Consider the following 17,500-nt stretch of genomic DNA (forward strand, 5'->3'; position numbering starts at 1 on the left):
GCTACGGCACATCATTATCTTCAAATTGCATGATTGAATTATAAATCAGATCTTATGGGTAGAGATCGATCCCGAGACTATAAATTCCCCCCCCCCTCCCCTCCCTTCCCACACTCCTGTCCACCCGACAGTGTTTGGGTAGCTGTGTTTGTTAGATCTTGCGGAGAGTATTCTGCGACAGACTAGCGTCCTATTCAAATGGTAGCAATCATTAATTTGCTATTTTTAAAAAAATTGAGCTTTTATATAGCGCGATATCCACTTAACGTGCTCAAAGCGCTTTACAAGGGGTCCCTGGTCAACAGCAACATTAAACATGTAGGACGGGACATAACGCCTGTTAGGCGATATTACAATTTTTCGGACAAACACAACGCTGTTAACGACCAGGTACTCAGTTTACACCTGAGTACAGTGAGAGAATGTGAGTAAAAAGCCTTTTCCAAGGACTCAACTATGCGCCGAGCCGAACCCAGGCCCTTCCGATCCGGAAGCGAGTGTCATACCACTAGACCATATAGCCGCATCTATTATATTATAATATACTTTGTAAAACGCTTAGAGCTCATATTGCATGATATGTTGGCTTTATATAAATGTGCAGTATTATTATTATTATTATTATTATTATTATTATTATTATTATTATTATTATTATTATTATTATTATTATTATTATTATTATTATTATTATTATTATTATTACTTTTATTATTATTATTATTATTATTATTATTACTATTATTATTACTATTATTATTATTATTATTATTATTATTATTATTATTATTATTATTATTATAGATAGAAAGATAGATAGATAAATAGATAGATAGATAGATAGATAGACAGGTAGATAGATAGATAGATAGATAGATAATGATAGATAGATAGATAGATAGATAGATAGATAGATAGATAGATATTGAATCGTGTTTGATACAAATATGGTACGAAAAGTGCTCAACATGTAGTAATGGAGACTGCCCCAAACATTGTGGTAAATATTTTAAATAATAGATAGATAGATAGATAGATAGATAGATAGATAGATAGATAGATAGATAGATAGATAGATAGATAGATAGATAGATAGATAGATAGATAGATAGATAGATAGATAGATAGATAGATAGATAGATAGAGACAGATTATAGACAGATAGGTAGGTATGTAGGTGCGTAGAAGACAGATAGATAGACAAATATCAAGATAGTCGGAAGAAGCAGCAATAAATTAAAACGGATGCGAAACCTATAGATAATTATAATAAAAGGTCGAAATACAATCGTGACGGCAAAGTTATAAATAAGGGAAGTCACTCTCGATACAGCGTCGACGTAAACTCAGTTGTCAATTGTCAATAATAGAATCGTCATTCACTTGCGAGTGGGAGAGGCTGTATTTCAATGATTGTGTGGACTTTAAAGTTAATGTTGACATGGGGATTTTTCATTTAAAGTGGATGCTTATGATAATATATATGTATCATCTATTTGAATATGGAAGTGATAATTTACAGCACTGTGCATGTGTTATGTGAATAGGAAACCGAACGAGTGAAGTCTTCTGAACTAAACTTGTCGACGTGGTAAGTAAGTCGTAAGTCGTAAGTCGTAAAGCAAACATTACATTTTATGGTTATTATACTGGCCGTGGTCAGTACCTGACTGACCAGATATGCTGTTTGTAACGGGGGGGGGGGGTCACTCATTATTGCCGTTATATTGCAAGATCATTAGGTAAACATTTGGTACTCCTCTATTTCATCCGATAGTGTTAGTGTTGTTAGAGTTAGAGTAGAGTTTGAGTTTGAGTGAGTTAGACTCGTTCATCGTTAGACTAGCTAGACGGTTAGGATTTTGACTAGATTTAGATTTGGATATCGTACTAATCGGACTAATAGTAGTTTAGTAAGTAGTAGAGTAGTACTATAGTTGGGACTCGGGAAGGCCTTCCGAAAGCTCCTACATCAGTCTTGTTCTAGTGTAGGGGGTTTGGGAGGGCGGAAATGTTTTTATAATTTATAATGTTCTAGTGCTAGTAGGGGGTTTGGGAGGGGGGGGGACTAAAAAAAAAAAGTTTCCCCCCTCCCAAACCCTCTCCTAGAACATTATAAGAAACAAGAATACTGGGGACTGGGGATGTAGGAGCTTTCGGAAGGCCTCCCTTAGTATTAGTAAGTCATAGAGTAGTAGTATAGTTATATAATATCTATAGACGTTATTATAGTTATAAGGTATATTAATCAAATATTAATAAATAATATTCGTTGATTGGGAGGCGGTTTTTTTTAAATTTAATTATTTTTAATTTTAATTTTAATGTTTTATTCATTTAATGAAAATGGAATGATAAGAGACAACGACACCCTTGCCTTTATCCAAATGGAATTTTTTGTAAGGTAGGAGTAGGGCTATTTCATGAGAAAGCCAAGATAGCTCAAGTGTACCTGGCTAATAGTAGTAGTAGTGGTAGTGATACCCCGTGTGGTGTCCGGGGTCCCTCAACTGAGAGGGTCAAGAATAGCCCAACGCCAAGCCAGCGTGTCGTAAAAGGCGACTAATGGTGTGTGATTCCCCCATCTTTGAGTCACCTGGTCCTCCAGGTTGGGGGTTGGCAAAGGGTTAACACCCCTTTCCGTTAAACTCTAACCGTTACAGAAACACAGACAGACAAACCAAATCCTTTTTTTAGCTTGGGCGACCGAAGAGTTTCTGGAATTACAGAATTTATGAAGGACAACAGACAAAGCCGAAAGGACTCTGCTGACCCGATGACGTCTTCGCCAAACAAGCAGCTTCGAATTGCGTCGTGGAACGTTCGCACCATGTATGAAGCAGGAAAAAGCTCTCAAGTTGTGACTGAGATGAGAAGATACAGGCTGCATATACTTGGAGTAAGCGAAACCCACTGGATACAATCCGGACAGAAACACCTCAAGTCTGGGGAGAAGATTTTATATTCAGGGAGAGGGGACGGGATTCATACACAGGGAGTAGGAATAATTCTAAGCAAGTTTGCCCAGAAGTCACTGAGAGGATGGGAACAATGCGGAGAAAGGATCATCATGGCGTCCTTTACAACACGGAGTAGGAAGATCAGCATGAACATTGTACAGATCTATGCCCCAACAAATGATGCAACAGATGAGGACAAAGATACATTTTATGGTCTGCTACAACAAGTCATTGACAAGTTGCCAAGGAAAGACATCAACATATTGATGGGAGATGCTAATGCAAAAGTGGGACAGGATAACGTAGGCTATGAAGGTATCATGGGACGTCATGGCATGGGAGAAATGAATGATAATGGTGAGAGATTTGCAAATTTCTGTGCATTCAACAGTTTGGTGATTGGAGGATCAGTGTTCCCCCATAAGAGGATCCACAAAGCAACTTGGGTCTCACCAGATGGTATGACAGAGAATCAGATTGATCATGTTTGTATCTCTCGTAGATTCAGACGTTCATTGGAAGATGTGACAGTATGGAGAGGGGCAGATGTTGGATCAGACCACCACCTGCTATTGGCAAAGCTTAAGCTCCGACTCAGAAAACACGGGGCCAGATCACATACAAGAAGAAAATTCGAGGTGAATGCACTTGATGGGGAAAAGAATGAGGAATTCAAACTACAATTGAGTAATAGATTCCAACCTCTTACTGAGCTCGAGGAGGACATAGATGTAGAGTCACATTGGGCAAAGATCAAGGAAGTCTACATAACAACTTGCCACGAGGTATTGGGGGTAAAGAAATCGGAACATAAAGAATGGATAAGTCCAACCACCTTGGACCTTATTGAAAAGAGGAGAACAAGGAAGGAACAAGTGAATGCAAGCCGAACAAGGGCTTCGAGACTGGATGCACAAGAGCAGTATCGAGCCATAGCTAAGGAAGTCAAAAGATCTGTGAAGAAAGACAAGGAAGCATTCATGAACAGACTTGCAGAGAAAGCAGAAGCAGCAGCGACTGGAGGACACATGAGGATCCTTTATCAAACTACCAAGACACTTGCTGGAAATTATGGGAAACCAGAGGTACCAGTCAAAGACAAAGATGGGAAAACTATTTTTGGAAAAGAGGCTCAATCTGAACGATGGAGGGAACATTTCAACTGCCTTCTGAACAGACCACCACCAGACAACCAGCCAGAAATTTTGCCTGCAAGGAATGAGCTACCAATTAGCTGTGATCCACCATCGATAGCAGAGATTGTGGGTGCCATTAACAAGATGAAAAGGGGGAAAGCTGCTGGACCAGACCAGATTCCACCGAGGCTCTAAAAGTTGATGCGGAAAGAAATGCTGAGGCCCTGCACCCACTATTTGAGAGAATCTGGAATGACGGGATATTCCCAAAGGATTGGAAGGAAGGACATCTTATCAAGCTTCCAAAGAAAGGGGACCTCAGTAATTGTAATAATTATCGAGGCATCACTCTTCTTTCTATCCCAGGAAAGGTTTTCAACCGTATTATTTTAGAGAGAATTAAGAATGCAACAGATGCTAAACTGCGGGACGAACAGGCAGGTTTTCGAAAAAACCGTTCAACCACCGACCAGATTGCCTCTCTGCGAGTCATAGTGGAACAGTCTATAGAATGGAACTCTCCTCTTATTGTCAACTTTCTGGATTACGAGAAGGCTTTCGACAGTATTGACAGAGCAACATTGTGGAAAATTCTGGCACATTATGGACTCCCTGAAAAGATAGTAAACCTCATTAAGGAAATGTATGAAGGATCAAGTTGCAGGGTTGTACATGAAGATCAGCTTACTGACAGCTTTGAAATTAAGACTGGTGTCAAGCAGGGATGCTTGCTCTCTCCATTCCTGTTCATCCTTGCCATTGATTGGCTAATGAAGGAAACCTCCAAAGGGAGAAGAAATGGGATTCAGTGGACCCCCTGGACACAGTTGGATGATCTGGATTTTGCAGATGATCTGGCTCTTTTGTCCCACACCCAGGACCAGATGCAAGCAAAAACCACAATTATAAACAGCCTCTCGGAATCAATTGGTCTAAGAATTCACCCTGCAAAGTCAAAGGTCTTGAGGATAGGTACTCGTCAAAGGGAGCAGATCAAAGTAAAAGATCAGGAACTCGAAGATATAGACACTTTCTGCTATCTCGGAAGTATAATTGACAAGGATGGAGGCACGGAAGCAGAGGTGAAAGCACGAATAGGAAAGGCACAGGCTGCATTCACATCTTTGAACAGAGTTTGGAGAACTAAAGATATCTCCCTTCAACTAAAGCTAAGACTTTTCAACTCAAACGTGAAGTCTGTCCTACTGTATGGATGTGAAACTTGGAACGCATCACAGGCATGTATAAGGAGGGTACAGATTTTCGTAAACAGGTGCATGCGTAAGCTACTCAGAATAAAATGGATGGATAGAATAAAAAATGAAGAAGTATGGAAAAGAACACAGCAGAAACCAGTGGGAGAGGATATAGGAAGAAGACGATGGAGGTGGATTGGACACACGCTTAGAAAGAATGACTCAACTATAACAAAGAAAGTATTGGACTGGAACCCTCAGGGCAGAAGATCAAGGGGAAGGCCACGAGGAACATGGAGAAGAATTAAAGAAGCTGATATACAGAGAAGTGGTAAGACCTGGAATGAGATAAAAAAGTTGGCTCAGGATAGAGAAGGATGGAAACTGTTTGTCTGTGGCCTATACCCTGACCCAGGGTGAAAAGGCAATGATGATGAGTGGTAGTGATATTTTTTAGGCAGTGTCTACGTACACTGTAACCGGGCACCTAGCCTCAGGATCTACGTACACAGTAGCTCTGGTAACTGGTTGGCTGCTACAATACAACAAGCTATGGATAGACATCACTCTGTATGTGTGTGTGTGTGTGTGTGTTATTTTTAAGAATCAAACAATACAATTTAACCTATATTAAAGGCGAGATCCAAGGTTACCGTGTATAAATGTTACCGTGTACGTTGATCCTGAGGCTAGGTGCCCCGTTGGTAACGAGAATAATGATACCAAAATATCTGCAATATTCCTCTTTATAACAAAGTTATGCATCTTTAATTGAAGCCCCCCAAAAAATTTAGTTAAAAGCGAACGGCAATTTCCAGTCATAACTTTCTTATGGGCGAGTTGGGTCACAATTTGACTCCCACTGCTGCTGATCACTAAACTGCCTAAAGTTACCGTGTACGTAGACACTCTGTAAATAGAAATAGAAACAAAAATTGTTTCACCTTCAATGCTAGAGTCCTACAGCTTACCACAGAGTCACCTGGCTAGTAGTTAGTAGTGACAGATTTTGATAGAAGACATTTAATCATGTCTTTCTTGAAACAAAATACTACGCCTATTTCATTTTAAAATTTTGGTCACTCATCATCAATGCTTATTTTATTAATATAAGTTTTAGTAACAAAATATGATCTGTGCAAAATTAAATAAAACATGGTGCACAAAGTTTGTATGTAGACTCAGAGTTTTAATCCGCCGATCGTTAAAAACTGGACTTCCCAGGTTTCATCTGCCGACCATCGACATTCATGGCTATGAATTCATTTCCAGCACTTGGTCCATCATGACATGGTACCGCTTTGAGGCAGTGGGGCATAGTTCAGGTTGTTTTTGTTTTCATTTTTTGAAGTTGAAGTTAAATAAAATGGAAAACTCTCTTCTCTCTCTCCCCACCCCCCCCCCTCCCCCCTCCTCCCCACGGTCATTTATTGTAACTTCCATTTCCTTGATCATTTTTAGAGGGCAATATCCAGTGAATGTGCTCAAAGCGCCTTACAAGGCTACTCAATACTGCTGGGTGGACAGGGGAAATGGGGTGGGGGAATCGATCTCTTTCCCTTTGCATGTGAAGCGAGAGCTTTTCTAACTGAACGTTTTATAAGTTTCGTAAAAAGCTTTAAGATTGAAATTCAAGGTTAGGCATCAAGATTACCCTGACATCATACCTTTTAGGGAGATGTTTGGTCCCATATTTTGTCTTCGTGTGTTAGATTGAAGCGTGGCTCAGTCTTTGCTTCGTACCCGAAAGGCACAGAGTATGAATAACCGCTACGTTGTGTTGCATATATACATTGTCGCCAAAATTCTCAACTTTATTATTATACATTTTTATGCATGCCGTGTCTGTAAACGCATTTCCGTTTGTTTTTGGATGAATAAAGTATATATTATTATTATTATTATTATTATTATTATTATTATTATTATTATTATTATTATTATTATTATTATTATTATTATTATTATTATTATTATTATTATTTAAATTAGATCATATCAGTTTCGGTAAAAATGAAGAAGTTGGTATAGAGGCAAACAATTCTAGAATTACACTTAAAACATCCAAGAAAAAGTAAGACAAAGGGGAATGGGTTCAAATCGGAATCAGATGAAAATTCCAAGAGCATACCATAATTGTACCTTGTGTGATATCACCTAAAAATTTCATCCAGACACTAGCACAGGATTCCACTAATAGAAATTGTTCAAATAAATAGAAAATATAACTATTGGTACATATCAGAGAGATGATTTACAATGAAAAAAATATCACCACCCAAAACTAACTGTACATTTGGCTGTTTCCCTTTCAGCCAAGGGTAGCCGGGTCTTTTTGTTCTGGTGGAAAGTACTTTGCGATAGACTAGCATCCTATCCAGCAAGCTTTTTCTATTATCCGTTTCACACTGTTATTATAGAAGCCCGAATCGACTCCATCTCCACGGGCCTGACGGATCTGAAGGTCTTCTTACTTGTTCAAGCTTCAACACTTGCACGTTGTGCGGCTATGTGGTCTAGTGGTATGACACTCGCTTTCGGACCGGGAGGTCCTGGGTTCGAGCCTCGCTCAGCGCATAGTTGAGCCCTTGGAAAAGGCTCTTTACTCACTTTCTCTCACCGTACTCAGGTGTAAAATGAGTAATTAGCCATTAACAGCAATGTTTCTGTCCGAAAAAATTGTAATTTCGCCTAACAGGCGTCATGTCCCGTCCTACATGTGTTCAGTGGATATTGCGCTATATAAATGCTCTATATATTATTTTTTTGTCCTGATTATATAATACTTTGACTTACTATTTGACAAAATGAACTAGGGAGAGACTCGGTGGATATTCAAACTGGGTATCTTTTGGGTACAAAGCAAAAACTGTACCACTAAGCCACACTGACCTCCTCCTAGCCCCCCCCCCCCCCTCACCTCCCTATTCAACGTCATGGCAATGTACGATTTCCTTTTCCTTGAACGTTTTTGCATGTCCTGAGGAGTGAGTTGAGTTCGAGAAGACCGTGCTAGAGTGCATAATGTTATAATCTTTTGTCTCACAGTGATAGTCATAGGTTGCCTTTTGTAAAAAAAAAAAAAAAGTTGATAATCACTATAGAAATGCTTTGAATAATGGACGAAATAATCAAAAGGTCATCAAATTTCATGAATGACTTGATTCATCCCGTTGATGGATAAATGGCAAAGGTGAAGGACACCCACTGTTTGTGGTTATTTAAGAGAAGTTCTTTTTTTTTTTTTTTTTTTTCTCTAAATGTGTGGGTGGTTGTATGAGTTAATTGTACAGCGCTGCAGAGCACTTTTAAGAGTGTTGGTGTTGGTTACTTGTAGATACAGAGTGTTCGTAACACCGACTATATCCGTAGTTTACCCGGGGTTACTTTTACCCCATGCCTATTTATTACATTTTTCTGAAACAAATTATAGACGTAGTATCAAAGCTAATGTTTTTAGTTTTTGCATGTTAATGTTAGTTTAATAAAACTATCTATGTACATGCTCATTTTTAATACATTTTTTTTTCCAATTTTGAAAAGTAGCAAAAATCTCTAGGATTGAGTGTGTTAATTAGAGCGTGTAACATAAATAAGGTCGCTCATATTGTATTCTGTCAGGACGGTTGTTTCAGTGCTGGTCGTACCTTATTTACATTATATATATATATATATATAATATATATATATATATATATATATATATATATATATATATATATATATATCTGTATGTGTTTGTATTCTCACCCTCTTTTTGTCTATTAATACTTTTTTTTTTTTTAAATATTTCCTTACAAATGCACCATCTTAGAACTAGAAATCTTGCCGTGTATATATTTATTTTCAGCCTGTTTAATGCTTAATGAATGAAAGAATAAATGGGTGACTTAAAGAATGATGATTTATCATGTAATTATCCATATCGCTGGTATACTGCATAAATTGGTTATTGACCTATAGTGGGCAGGGAAATACATACTGTGTCTTCTATCCCCCTATATCTTTTTTTGTTTTTAACCTCAGGAATGGGAGACACCCAATGTTTGTCGTTGCTTTGCCAATTTAGATTTATCTCCGTCTTTTAAATACGACAATAAACAGGTATAGGTATATTGACCTTTAAAAAAAATTATTTGATGTCGATAATAATAATAATAATAATAATAATAATAATAATAATAATAATAATAATAATAATAGTAGTAGTAGTAGTAGTAGTAGTAGTAGTAGTAGTAGTAGTAATAGTAATAATAATAATAATAATAATAATAATAATAATAATAATAATAATAATAATAATAATAATAATAATAATAATAATAATAATAATAATAATAATAATAATAATAATAGCACTAATAATAATGATGAAGATGATAACGATTATAATAATAATAATAATAATAATAATAATAATGATGATGATGATGATGATGATGATGATGATGATGATGATGATGATGATGATGATGATGATGATGATGATGATGATGATGATAATAATAATAATAATAATGATAATAATAATAATAATAATAATAATAATAATAATAATAATAATAATAATAATAATAATAATAATAATAATAATAATAATAATAACGATAATAATGATAATAATAATAATAATAATAATAATAATGATAATAATAATAATAATAATAATAATAATAATAATAATAATAATAATAATAATAATAATAACGATAATAATAATAATAATAATAATAATAATAACGATAATAATGATAATAATAATAATAATAATAATAATAATAATAATAATAATAATAATAATAATAATAATAATAATAATAATAATAATAACGATAATAATGATAATAATAATAATAATAATAATAATAATAATAATAACGATAATAATGATAATAATAATAATAATAATAATAATAATAATAACGATAATAATGATAATAATAATAATAATAATAATAATAATAATAATAATAACGATAATAATGATAATAATAATAATAATAATAATAATAATAATAATAATAATAATAATAATAATAATAATAATAATAATAATAATAATAATGATAATAAAAATATATAAGACCCATCACCACAAATGTTTCACAATGCTACAATCGCATATTGGGTAAATATAAAAAAGAATAATAATACAAAAGATATATGACTCTAGTACACTCAAAGAAGGAGCAAAAGTAAGAAAGTGAGACAGGAAAACATCGCCGCCTCTGAATTATGATATTAATCGTACAGTCAAATGCAATGCACTTTGACATATGGGGCACTTGGAACGTGGCCCGAAGATGCACATATATACATACATACACATATACATACATATGCATACATACATATCACATACATGCACCTATGTGCATACACACATTTTTACATGGTGTATATTTAGTGACCGTACGTGTATGGAGTGTACACTTAAAGGCGGGCGACAGAGGCTAAAAAATATATATATAGGATTGCCAATTGGTGAGCAAACTCGGGACCTATTTTCAAGGTCAAGTTGAGTTCGATGCGAGCCCTGTACACTTCCTAAAATAAATAAGAAATGAGATAAATAGGAAATGCGATCGTGGCACAGGCTGAAAATATTGTGATAGCAGGGATTATGGACGTGTTGGTTCTAAAATAGTCATGATGATGATATTATTAATAATAATAATAATAATAATAATAATAACAATAATAATAATAATAATAATAATGATAATAATAATAATAATAATAATAATAATAACAATAATAATAATAACAATAATAATAATAACAATACTATATAATAATAATAATAATAATAATAATAATAATAATAATAATGATAATAATAATAATAATAATAATAATAATAATAATAACCCCCCCCCCCCTTCCACACACACACACACACACACACACACAAATAAAAATCAAACAAACAACAAAAGTCAACAAATTATAATCTCCGTAAAATAGGATCAATAACGTATGTTTTTTTCTTATCTTATCTCATCTTATCTCATCTTATCTTATCTAGATCCACTCACCCACCCACCCCAACCAACCCTACCCAATAACTCAGTGATCATTATCCTCCTTGATTACCCCTGCTCTGCTATAATCTGAGAAAAAAAACAAAAACAAACCCATATATTTAAAATTTTGGTCAGAAAACTCATCCTTCAAATATCGATCGATTTAAACGACCCTCATCTTGTTTTTAAAAAAAAACAATCTCAAACCTGGGACTTCGCGAAGTCCCAGGTTTGAGATTTTTTTTGTTGTTGACAAGATGAGGGTCGTTTAAATCGATCGATATTTGAAGGATGAGTTTTCTGACCAAAATTTTTAATACAGTTGTTTTTCTTTTTTTGTTTTAAAAGGACAATAGTGTTATGCCTGACTGCCTGATCCAACGCACGAACAATGAATTAATAAAGACATAGTAGGTTGACTTGGCGCTCACAACGTAGTTTGATTTCCAGTGGATACATGGGCTGTTGATTAAAATGTCTATTGTTTACAAAGTCTATTGTTTACTAAGTCTTTTGTTTACAAAGTCTATTGTTTACTAAGTCCATTATTCAAAATATTATCCATAGTGTTTACCGACTATTTGTTTATAAAAGGCAGCAACCAGTGTGTGTGTGTATGTGTGTGTGTGTGTGTGTGTGTGTGTGTGTGTGGTTGAGGGGGATTGGCTTGAATCAAAATAGCAACGGATGGAGGAAACAACCAAATGAGATGAGGACAATATTTATTATATATTATAATAATAATAATAATAATAATAATAATAATAATAATAATAATAATAATAATAATAATAATAATAATAATAATAATAATAATAATAATAATAATAATAATAATGATAATAATTTTTAAGTTATTATTGAATTGAAAAAAAAAACAATTGAGGAGAACTTCATAAAGTTCACCGTGCTAAGATTGTGTCATTTTATCCTAGAATGCCAGTTATCAATTGGACAGGACACCAATCAATTATAGTGTACTGTCTGCCATTATCTAACAGATCCAACTACCGAGTTACTGATACGCGATCTGACGGATCTCCAAACAACAACAACACACACACACGTACACAAAACTAAAATATTGAGCTAAATTAAATTGAGATTTATATAGCGCAATATCCACTAAATGTGCTCAAAGTGCTTTTCAAGGGGTCCCTGGTCAACAGCAACATTTAACATGTAGGACGGGACATGACGCCTGTTAGGCGATATTACAATTTTTCGGACAAAGACAACGCTGTTAACGGCCAGGTACTCATTTTACACCTGAGTACGGTGAGAGAATGTGAGTAAAGAGCCTTTTCCAATCACTCAACTATGCGCCGAGCGCGAGGCTCGAACCCAGGACCTTCCGATCCGAAAGCGAGTGTCATACCACTAGACCACATAGCCGCACTATCGGTATTCCAAATCCATTAACAGTCTATTGTTGCTTCAAGCTGACTGTCGAGTGTAACCGATCGCTGCCCAAATAGTAAATGCATAATTTATCGTTTCACCTAAATAGCTATTGTATTGATTTCTAGATAGAATGCGCTTGGCCAAGGAGTTCACAACATTGCCATCCGGAAGTATAACGGACCAACACACAAACTCTGTGTAACCATGAACTTTGATAGTCTGGTTAATACAGTTTAGTGAGAACAACTCACAAACGCGGATGGCAAAAACAATAACAAAGACCTGAATGACGTCATCTTCGAACTATCTATAGAAAGTGACACATACTGTAGGGATTGATCCCGATACTACAGCTGGTTGGTAGACCACTCGAGCAGCCGAGCTTTTTTTTTTTTTTTACTGACCCCCCTGTTCGTCCAGCATTGATTGGGCTGCTGGGTCTGTTGGATCTGGCGGAAAGTACTTTGCAATAGACTAGCGTCTTATCCAAAGGGTAGCAAGCAATTGCTATTGTCCGTTTCACGCTATAGAAACCGGGATAAACTCCTGCTCCATGGGCCCAATGGCTCTGAAGGAATACATACTGTAGACTTTTAACTGCTTCATGGAGCGGATATCGTAAAATATCACAACCCTTTTTTTACAAAGGAATCCTGTTATATTCAGCGTCATCGGATCGATCAGATTGGTTGGATTTAAGCGAGGTTGACTTTATCCAGTATCAAGGGTGCAAGCTTAAGTAAATAACAGACCATTTGGGACCAACGAGAAGTCACAGTTTGTCTGTGATCAGAACACTGAATAAGAAATCAGAAAAATACTCTTCAACAGTCGTAACGTCACTTCCCTCGTAATGACGCATGGTAACTTAGTAACACTGGCTCTGAACTATCGGAACAATGGCGGACGCCCGTATGAAATATTTCCCCGGCGAGCATAGAAGCGTATCCAGAGGGGAAAAAACCCATAAATTTGATCATGTTTTGACTTTTACACATTCTGTTAAAAATAATTTTATAATTGTTTTTTAATTTACCAGTAACTCTGTGCTCAGTGACGAAAATTTAACACGGGTTATACGAAACATTGTTACTGTCACTGTTAACGCCCAACCCTATTTATCATTGATTCTTAATCTTAAAGAGCAGATTCATATTTTTTTTTCATTCAATACTTTTTTAAAACAATTAACAGTTGTCAGATTGTATCAGCCTAGTATTAGTATAGGGAATGAGATTAGCGGAAGAGTAGCGTCCCTTGATTGGACGTCACCCATAGACTGTGACGTCACCGGCGGAAAAATTATTAGAGAGAGAACGTCATGTTGGTTGTGCGCATGCGTCTCTCGTCCTCGCTTCCGATAAAAGCGGCTTGAGACACTTCAAAACCAAATTGACGTTCTCTCTGTAAGGTGGCGTCCAATCAAGGGACGCTACTCTTTCGCTAATCTTATTCCCTATTGGCGTTTGTCTTGATTTGATGACGTATGACAATGGCGTAACATTTATCGATTTATGTAGGTCATTCGAGAAATCTGTTACTGTATATTTATTACATCATCTGTCATTTCGTGATCCGAAATCAATGGTCTATGGGTTTCGTATTAGTAATTTGTAATTTGCATGAATGGCGTTTAACAGTATCGCTGTCAATCCTAGAAGAATATCTCCTTCTCCTTCTTCTTCTTCTTCTTCTTCTTCTTCTTCTTCTTCTTCTTCTTCTTCTTCTTCTTCTTCTTCTTCTTCTTCTTCTTCTTCTTCTTCTTCTTCTTCTTCTTCTTCTTCTTCTTCTTCTTCTTCTTCTTCTTCTTCTTCTTCTTCTTCTTCTTCTTCTTCTTCATTATTATTATTATTATTATTATTATTATTATTATTATTATTATTATTATTATTATTATTATTATTATTATTATTATTATTATTATTATTATTATTATTATTATTATCATCATCATCTTCATCATCATTATTAATTTATTTTTAATAATTATAATAATAATAATAATAATGATAATAATAATAATAATAATAATAATAATAATAATAATAATAATAATAATAATAATAATAATAATAATAATAATAATAATAATGATAATAATAATAATAATAAAATAGAGTATGATACTTGGGTTTTATCGAACCCCCTCCCCTGTCTTATTGCCGTTAACATTCTGTTTTCTGTTTACTTATTTGATTTGTTGAAAAAATATATTCTTGTATGAGTTACATTGGCAATTGCCTAAAATAAACGTTTTTGAACTTTGTGAACACGATTAATTATACGTTGCTACCGGGTAGAAGAAATAATTGGCCCAATAATTGGTTTGTAGGAAAAGACAATGAACTTGTACGTTTAATAGTTTGCACGAATAAATGTTTAATTATGGCTGTAGCCAGCCTATGTTGCCAAGTGACTTAGTGACTTGGAAGAATTTGGTCCATTGAGGGTGGGGTGGGGGTGTTGGGGGGGGGGGGTTGCGTAGACTACTCGAGACTGGGAGAGAAGTTGCCAGGCTTCTGTATCTCAGCAAGAGGAGACACTGGGTGGCTGCAAGGAAAGGTCTAGAACATGGCATCCCTATCAGCGGCCCAAACGCTTCATCAGTGGGGACTTTCCATCTAGCCCACACGTACATCGGCGTTTAATAGTTTACTCGAATAAATTTTTAATTATGACTTTAGCCCGGCTATACTGCCAGATTACTCGGAAGAATGTGATCGCTTTGGGTGGGGATGGGGGGGGGGGGGGGGGGGCGCAGTCTTCTCGAAACTGGAAGAGAATTTGTCAGGCTTCTGTATCAGCAAGTGGAGGCACTGGGTGGCTGCAAGCAAAGGTCTAGAACCTTCCTAACAACGACTAAGCTTCATCAGTGGGGACTTTCCATCTGGTTCACATGTACATCGCCGTCTGATAGTTTACTCGGATAAATGTTTGATTATGACTGTAGCCCATATAGATTGCCGGGTTACTTGAAAGAATTTGGTCCCTTGAGGCGGGGGTAGGGGTGGGGGGGGGGGGGACTTAGTCTTCTCGAAACTGGGAGAGAAGTTGCCAGGCTTCTGAATCAGCAAGAGGAGACACTGGATGGCTGCAAGGAAAGGTCTAGAACATGACATGTCTATCAGAGGCTAAGCTTCATCAGTTGATCGTCGGTGGGTCATACGGGATGCAGACTTCACAACCATACGTCATTCTTCACGGACTCTGGTCTTGTCCTGAAGGCTATTGAGATCCAGGCATGTCCAGTCTTTGATGTTAACTTGCCATAGTTTTTTTCTGTCTTCTACTTCTACTCTGTCCCTCTACAGTGTCCTGCATGACAGTCTTGCATAGGTTATTATGGTGGACAGTGTGTCCGACCGTAGCCTTCGTAAAGCTATAGCCTGACACTGACCAAAAAATGACGTCAAAATGCCAGTCTTTTGCCTCAAAAGAAAACAAATCGTGAGTTGTATTCAATAGTTCAACCAATGAAATAGCTTGTTTCCATTAGCTCTACTAACGGCAACTCACTAGGCGGTGCAAAAACCAAATAATGACGTCAAACTGCCAGTCCTTTTGGATTTCAGTGTCAGGCTATAACATGACGATGGCTACGGTCAGACCCACGACAATTTCCTTCTTTTGACCATTGACAACAGTGGTTCATGTCCTCCTGCTCTACCTCTTCTAAAATATCCCTATTAGTCCTGTACTCCAAATATGGAACTATCACTTCTTTACCGACAGCTCTTATTTTGAAATCATGTACAGGCTGTGGCAAAGAAACCGCCGAGGGTCTGGGGTGACGTTGTATTGTGTTGTGTGACGTGTCTGCCGGGCGTGTCCACGTTTGTATAACGATGAATACGGTAACGATTTATCCGCCTGGATGGACCGTCATAGTAGTGTGTGTTGTTGCATTGTGTGTGAGAACATTAGAATATGTTGCCAGATGACGCTCTTTTCTTCATTTTTTTTTTTTCATTTTGGGCCAGAAATTTTTATAACTTCCATTTATTGATGATTTTTTTTTATTGACTCCCCCCCCCCCCCCCACACACACACACACTCACACAGACACACACTATTATGTGCAGTTTTAACAAGTTTAGAATGTAAAACCCTACATACTGTGGAATGATCCTCGACAATATTGGAGGTTTCTACAAGAAGAAGAAGAAGACACACACACACACACACACACACACTCAACTCACACACATACAGTCGCACACACACACTCACAGACACACACACAAATCATCATTTTGAAAGAGATGAAATTTTTAAAGATTCCAAACATGTCTCAGATTCATTGTTTTTTAAAACAAGTTTTTGTTTTGTGCGGCTATGTGGTCTAGTAGTATGACACTCTCTTTCGGATCGGAAGATCATGGGGTTAAGCCTCGCTCGGCGCATAGTTGAGTCCTTTGAAAAGGCTCTTCACCCACATTCTCTCACCGTACTCAGGTGTAAAATGAGTACTTGGCCGTTAACAACGTTGTCTCTGTCGAAAAATAAAATATTGTATTATCGCATGGCCGGCAGGCGTTATGTCTCGTTCTACATGTCACGTGTTGCTGTTTTTCAGGGACCCTTTGTAAAGCGCTTTGAGCACGTTTAGTGGATATTGCGCTATATAAAAGCCTTAACAGCCCAAGTTCATCAGAGTTAATTATCGATACTTAGCTCAGCGTATAAACTATTTGGCGGAAATTTGAAGAAAATGAAAAAGCGTTTAGTCTGTTGATGTCGAGTCGATGCATTGTTAAAGCTGAAATCGGTTTTTGGCG

At 36.3% G+C, this 17,500-nt stretch overlaps 1 protein-coding gene across 1 annotated transcript in view; it reads left to right on the forward strand.

Moving 5' to 3' along the window:
* Nucleotides 1–1,306: 1,306 nt before the first annotated feature.
* LOC144978087 (solute carrier family 45 member 3-like) overlaps nucleotides 1,307–17,500 on the forward strand; it is a 35,254-nt gene continuing 19,060 nt past the window's right edge. Inside the window, exon 1 of the mRNA XM_078923647.1 lies at nucleotides 1,307–1,591. The gene's annotated coding sequence lies outside the window, so the exon portion shown is untranslated. The remainder of the gene's footprint in view (nucleotides 1,592–17,500) is intronic.

This window comes from Berghia stephanieae, chromosome 8 (genome assembly GCF_034508935.2).
Source record: "Berghia stephanieae isolate SIO BIC M18660-M18661 chromosome 8, UCSD_Bste_1.3, whole genome shotgun sequence".
In the NCBI taxonomy this organism is placed as follows: Eukaryota; Metazoa; Mollusca; class Gastropoda; order Nudibranchia; family Aeolidiidae; genus Berghia; species Berghia stephanieae.